Genomic DNA, 7,152 nt, shown 5'->3' with positions numbered 1-7,152 from the left:
TGGCTAATCATGTGCTAACTGGGTTTAAACTTTACAAAGCACCTAGTGAAGGCAGGGGTGCAATAGTTGGTTATGTGTTACAGTTCAACAAAGTCAAATCCAAATAAAGTGCAAAGTAGGTTCGATAGATAAAGGAAGTGTCTGCGTTGTTTTGGTAAATGGTTGCGGATTGTTAGGTCATAAGCAACTCACATGAGCAAAGCTTTAGTGAAATAATCCATCCATCCATTGGGTATACCTGTTTAATCCATTGCAGGGTGGAGAGATGTCCCTGCCACTGTTAGGTGAGATGCAGGGGACACCGGACAGGTCACCAGTTCATTAACACAGAACTACTCGACCAGAAAAATAGCTCTGAAACAATACAGAGCTACCACCAGATGGCGCTGTGCATTGATGTTTTTTTAAAATTTTTTAAATAGAGCAATAAAGGTGGTTTCTCAGCTCTGTACCAGTAAAGTACATCTTGTATCATTACACCACTGCAGCCTGTGAGAAAAGCCATGTTGTTGCACTTATATTAATAAGTTTACCTGTTATCAGCTATTTGTGTTCTACTAATGTAGAGCTCTGCAATTTACCTCCTGTCACGTTCAGCTGATCTGGCTGAAATGTGATGTATCATCAGCAGGCTTGTGCAGAACCTAAGGAGGAGCTATTGAAGAAATATATATCTTTTGAATCTGGTGTCAGAGCACGGAAATGATGAAACCTGCAAGATCGCTATTCTCAAGGAGCAGAACTGAAGAAACCTGTGCTATTGTCTGTGTAGGTTTCCACTGGTTTCGTACCCTAATCTACACAAACATGAAGGTTAAACGGCCCATGGAAGTGAATGTGTGTGGGTTTCTGTCATTGTCACTGTGATCAGGTGGTGACCTTTCCCTTCACTAATGAACAAGTTCAGCAAATCCAGACAAGGCAGATATCCCCCATCTGCCTTCCTGGATGTTACTTTTAAAACAAGAAAAACAAACGTTAGGATCATGTGTTCTTTCACACAGGCTGCTGCATCCCTGTTGCTTGCAGCATCAGCACACATAAATTCTATGATATCACTGGAAAAAGCCCGTCTCCCACCTCTTGTTTTTTTCTTCCTCCACTCATCCCACCTCTTCCACTCATGAGCTGACAGAGATGCCTGCACAGACATAGGGAGAGCTTCCTGACGTCAGTGCGTGGTAAACTCAGACAGGGGATTCTGAGACAAACATGCCAGGACTATTCTGTATTACAAATGAGATATAAAGCAAGAAAAAGAGTGGAAAAATAGCTAATTCTGTGTATACTGCTATAAATAAACTTGATTAAGCACAGAAAATAGGCTGTGAGTTCTGGTTGTAGGATGGTGGTTGGGTAAGCCACTTAAGTAAAAACGACCTTTAACTTTAAATCACGGGAAAGGAACAATTTGTAAGACTTTATAAGATGTGCAAATATCAGTATATGTGTTACTGGTGAAGGATAAATTAAGATGGTACAAATAAAAAAAAATGTGTTCAGATTCACCTAAATGAAACAAAAAAAAACCAAACAAACAAATATTCAGCATGAAAATGAAAATTTCCTAGGAATGATACAGTTGTAACTCTAAACCTTTTATGAAATCATAGTTAATGTCTCTAAAAGGCTGAAAAGAATGTTGAAAATTTACCATTTTGGCACATTTTATTGTATGTTTGTTAACATAAAGTCCTGTACAAATCCACTGGTCAACTACCAAATCTTTGGTTTACCATTGAGGAAACTGGAAATGGAGTTTGCATCAGCTCAGACAGCTAGCTGCTGCTGATGTCTACTGTACCTGCTTAATGTAAGAGTTGCCCTTGACTGTTCTGTCCAATCAGCACTCTTTAAAATGGACATCGTAGAAGCACTTGGCTTGCTTTATGTTCATCACATCTTTACGCTTTTAGTTCAGCTCTGAAATGAATTCCCACTGTCTCCCAGTATCATCTGAGTTCGCTGTGTTCAGGGAAAGTTGGAAAAAGAATAGTAAAATGTGCAATTTCACTCCTAACACCATCCCATTGTCATAGAATAACAGTTAAGAGTTAATAAACAGTAAACAAGGTAGATGTAAACTTGTGCTGAACTAAAAATGGATTATTTTGAACCTCCCCCAGTACAATACAACATTCAGCTGTCATGTCACCAGCTGACTTTTTTGCTTCACGAAAATCATCCCTCAGTTAAGATTGAACCTTTTGATGTCCTTTTTCTCCCTTTGCTGTCAGTGATCACAGGAAATATTCTCATAACTAAACCCTAGAAAGTCTTTTTTTGTGTGTTCCCTCCCACAGTCATTTTAGTTGCTCTGTGACATGAAATTTGACACCTGTGCATGCCCTGGCTGGCATGGAGTATTGACACACAGGTAGCTGGGGTGGGTGAGGATAAGCTCAGAAGGTGAGAAAAGCACCAAAGAAGTAGTGGTGATAGGAGAGTGTGTCAACATAGAAAGGGAGCAAAAGGATTTGTGTGACCTTAAAAAGTTAATACTTTAAGTACTTTTTCTTGTCTTTTCATAGTATTTTAAAAGTCAGGATCTTCTCTACTTCTCTTCAAACAACTTAAAACTTCTTACAAATCATGATGAAAGAGGTCCTGAATTTTAAAGGTGCAACTAAACACAAACACACATATGATTCCTTGTTGTTTACATACTCATTCTTAACCATTCATTCTGTACATTCAGGAAGCCTCTGCTGTTTGCTGTGATAGATCCTGCATCACACTGAGGAGCTTTCTAATCTATGATATTGTATCAAGCAATAAAAACTTTCTTATTCCAGTGCATTGAAAAAACAAAGCATTTTTAATGTTTTATGTACATGTTGCAATGTTCTAACCTGATAGCAGAATCAGACGAAGGCTATTTATCGTCCGAACACCAGTCTTATATTTTTATTTTCGCGCATTCACCTGACAGATGAGATGTGCAGCCCAGATAGAGTGCAGTACACAGTGTTCACCCTCTGTGATTTAAAAGCCTCTTCTGGTCACGGTGAGTGCGTCCTTGGCCTCCCACTGAAGTGTGCAGTATTTCCCTGTGATGGGCTGGGTTAAGCATTTTCAGATCCAATAAAGCAAAGCTTCACTGGCTGTCTTACAGCACACTGTGCACATTAAAAACAAAACACAGGCAAGGCCTGGTCACAGCTAAAAAATAATGAATGAGGCATAGTGAGGAAATATATCGGCTGCCTTGTGTGGCTGCTACTCAGCCTATTTATGGCAAATGACTAAGGTGCTGAGGGGGACTATACTGGGGTTGAAAACGGGAACATAGTTTGGTGTGACACCAAGCGAATCATCTTCTTTTCCTCTGCTCCTCCTCCTATCCTATATTTAGGAAAAGTGGTCAAATGTGCAGTATAATCTTATTTGTGGAATGGAAGGAAACCAAAGTGTACCTATCCATCCGTGTGCCCTGTTCGTCTCACAGAGCTGAGCAGCTAAGTGGATAAAGGTGCATCCAAATGTGAGAGAGATGAGAAATGTAATATTCTAGCAGCTACTAAGCATTTACCTTACGCAGTTTTTGATAATTGACCGTAACCCTTGAATTATTTATCTCCTCTCTACTTGTCACGACGCACTGTGTGCTGCATTATACAACATACAGTATTGTGTATTTTGTGTGAGTGTGTGTGTGTTTTTTTTTTTTAAACTCTTCCAATGTTTCTGTATGTCTGTGAGGGACTGGATGAGTGGGCTTCACTACAGTATGAGTGACATCACTGCCCAACAGAGCATGACAGGCAGCATAGCCACAGGCAGAGGGGAGATGTGGATTATATTACCCACCCTCCTCGCTCCTTTATTTATCCCACTCCACCCCAAGGGTCTGGTTTCTCTTCTATCAGTGACGTAGGCATCGAGCTGTTATCCTTCACCCTCTTTCTCCCTACTCTTCTCCCCCACCCCCTTTTCGCACCATTGTGCTTTTGCATTCAGGCAGCAACTGGATGGTTTTAGTCTCATGAGTCACTGTCTTTTACTTTTGAATTGTATGATTCATTGGGCTGGCAGAGACAGTCTCTCTTAAGAGGCACTTAGGCTTTGAGGCAATCTGCACTCTTTCTAAAAAACCTCTTTGCTGTTATATCTGCTGTAATCGTGCAATAACAAAGGTAAGAAGGCAGCATGTAAAACTGTCTGCATAATCCAGAAGCTGTCATGTTTTAATACTGAAATGGCTTTTCAACTATATTTTTGCATTTGTAATATGTAAATAAAAATGGATCAAAGTTGCAAATAATATTTCTAAAAAAAAATTCAGACCAACTTATGATTTATGGTAAAATCAGACTGATGCAAAATTGTATAATCTGTGTTTGATTGATTATGTGGTCTTTTTTGATTAAAGATCAAACATTTACTGAGCGACTTGCATAGATTAGCTGAACCTTGAATTTTATTTTTACCAGCTATTCTAAGCTCTCTTTAAGTTTCTTCACTGATGTGTTTCTGCGTAAGTTTCAGTAGCAGTATATAACTGGAAACATGGCTTCTACAATGTATTGAATTATAATTCAGAATTTGGAAATTTGGAAATTTTAAATTCCGACTAAGAAAAATCAAACGGGACAGATTTTTAAATGAGAAAGTGGAAAGCACATCACTATTCCCGAGATCAATATCTAACATGGCAATCTCAACCTTTAATGGTCATATCTGTTTATTATTAAGTCTGTCTGTGACTCTCATCAGTCAACTCCACATTTACATATCAGAAAAACTTGCTTGTATCGCTAATAGCAGCTAGCCTTGTCATTTATTCTTATTCTACTTGCATTTTCATTTTAATAATCCAGCTTTCAGACATGCAGGATACAGACCAGCTCAAAAATGAATTTGAGCAGAGTGCAGGAATTGATGAATATCTGATTATATTTAACATTTAAAAATATAAAAAAACTTCAGTGATGCCATTTTGTGGTATTATAGATAAATTCCAATCGGCACAATGAACAACACTAAATGAGAGTATGGGTTAAAAAAAAAAAAAAATCTCATTGAATTTCATTTTAAAGTTTTGATTTCCCTATCAGATGTGACACAACTTATTCACACAAGTTCATCAGGAGTTTCCTCTTTCAACTAATGGTCCCTGAGAAACCTGTTGTTTTTAACAGAGCTGGGAAAGTAAAATGTGAATGTAAAATATTTTTTCTCAGATAATGTTGATTTCACATGCAGAAAAGTTACCATTTGTAAATCACTGCATCATAAAATAAGGCAGAAGTATGAGTGAGCGGACATGAAGAAGCAGACCAGCAAATGGAGCTTTGCTATTTCCTGCTCACCTCCACCTCTCTGCATCTTCATTTCCCTTCTTTCACTTCAGCTATCTTTCTGTTGTTTTTTCTCATCCTCCTTCTCCCCCTCCTCTCCAGTCTCCTTAATGCCCCACTGAGAGGTCGTACTGGTGGGTTGCATCCTTGCTTTTGATCTCCCAGTGTTGTCTGATGCGGCTCCATTGGGACCTCTGAGCAGTGCTGACCTTTCTCAGGGGTCTTGCCATGGCATATGCATTTGAAGAGCCCAGAGGCATGAGGGAATACTAAGGACATCTCCACCAACATCAAAAGAAGCAACAGGCTTCCATCTTTCTATGAGCATACGTTGGTGTGATTTATGAATATGCATGTTGTTTTTCTGACAGTAAATTCTAATGCAGATAGATTTCAAATGTAGATATATGCACAAATGTGGCAAATCACACCACATGATACTGTGGAGGGCCTTTATTAGGTGCCCTTATTGGAGGGCACCCAATAATGTAACTACCTAAGTGGATTTTGTACAAGTACAATGCATGTTCTGGCACACATCGCTTTGCTTCAGCTCCCAAAAGTCTTACCTTCCACTCCATCTCCACATGAACCTACAAAACAGAGAATGAGCTAACTTTTAGCTAAAGCTACAATGCTGTTGACCCAACACCTAAACCTTTACAATGCCAGACAAGTAATGTTCTTGGTGAATTCTTCATTTCAGCACACGAGACAACACTATGACAGTCCTGCAAATGGTTTTGTCTTTTGAAAAGTTTGTTAACTGCACTGATATACATGTTTCACACCCTACATTAGCCTGCTCAGTTGGAGTTAGCATTAGCCACATGCAAACAAGCAATTTATTACAGTAAACACTTAACCAACAGATGTTAACACATGTTCCTATTCCACTGTAATCTATTCAGCTCAAATAAGCTTGGTTTTTGAGGTTATTCATTGGGTAGTAGCGCCCATACCATGTACTTTTTTTTCTAGCACAAACAACCAGTTTTTCAAGCCAGCTGAGGTGAGTGCAAAATGACTTGTAGACTACCGCCACTGATTGGGCAAGAAGTGATGTTACTGGATGAGTCATTAAAGCTACTACAACACCACCAACCTTTTCAAGATATCTTGGTCATGGGTTTCTGGACTAAGTTGTCTGCCCTTTAGTTTCTACCCTTCCCTTTCCCTAATGTGTTGTGTTGTGTGTGGGTGTGGCTGTTTCCTCTGCTGACAGATTCCTAAGGCACAGCTGCCGTTTACCGTACCCATCACACCAGCAGTATATCTACCACAGTCCTTTCTTCATCTGACACTAGATTGTAGAACTAACAACATGTGGTGTCTGGTCTACAGTATTTTGGGGAATTTTTGTCTCGCTCCTGTTATCTGGCCTAATATAAGCATTTTCCTTTTAGAGAATCCTGCTTCATGCTTTTGATCCCTAAATCTGTTGATAAGACCTCCCCTCCTGGTCCTGAGCCCTGTCTGCATCTCCAGGCCCTCTAAATCAACCTGAGGAGCCTAAGATCATCTGTCTGCCTGCTCATACCTCCTACCAGTTCTCTGGACTCTTTGTGTCTCACAAATAAAGTTTTTTGGTTCTAAACATGACATCCCTGTCTGCTCTTTGCCTCTGCAATGACAATGTTAAGCTCACTTCACATTGAGTCTGATGAAAAAATTAGCGAGCAACAGATATCACATGTTCTTGATTTCCTTTTTGTTTATATCCAAGACTTTTGGACAGTATTATTATAACATTCACACTGAAATTTTGGTGATTTTTTTTAAATGGAAATGACCAAAACCGAGTCTAGTTTAGTAGATGGTTAGTAGTGGAAAGGAGGCTGAACTAGTCTCT

General features: G+C 39.3%; 1 long non-coding RNA gene across 1 annotated transcript; it reads left to right on the top strand.

Annotated features, from left to right (window-relative positions):
- The first annotated feature begins 3,965 nt into the window (after window positions 1–3,965).
- LOC306765115 lies at window positions 3,966–6,902 on the top strand. The gene is made up of 2 exons (XR_013771552.1): window positions 3,966–4,136; window positions 5,403–6,902. It is a non-coding gene; the product is annotated as an uncharacterized lncRNA (long non-coding RNA).
- The last annotated feature ends 250 nt before the right edge of the window (window positions 6,903–7,152 follow it).

This window comes from Telmatherina bonti (genome assembly GCF_933228915.1).
Source record: "Telmatherina bonti genome assembly, chromosome: 14".
Lineage (NCBI taxonomy): Eukaryota > Metazoa > Chordata > Actinopteri > Atheriniformes > Telmatherinidae > Telmatherina > Telmatherina bonti.
This window is presented reverse-complemented; position numbering and strand designations above follow the sequence as displayed.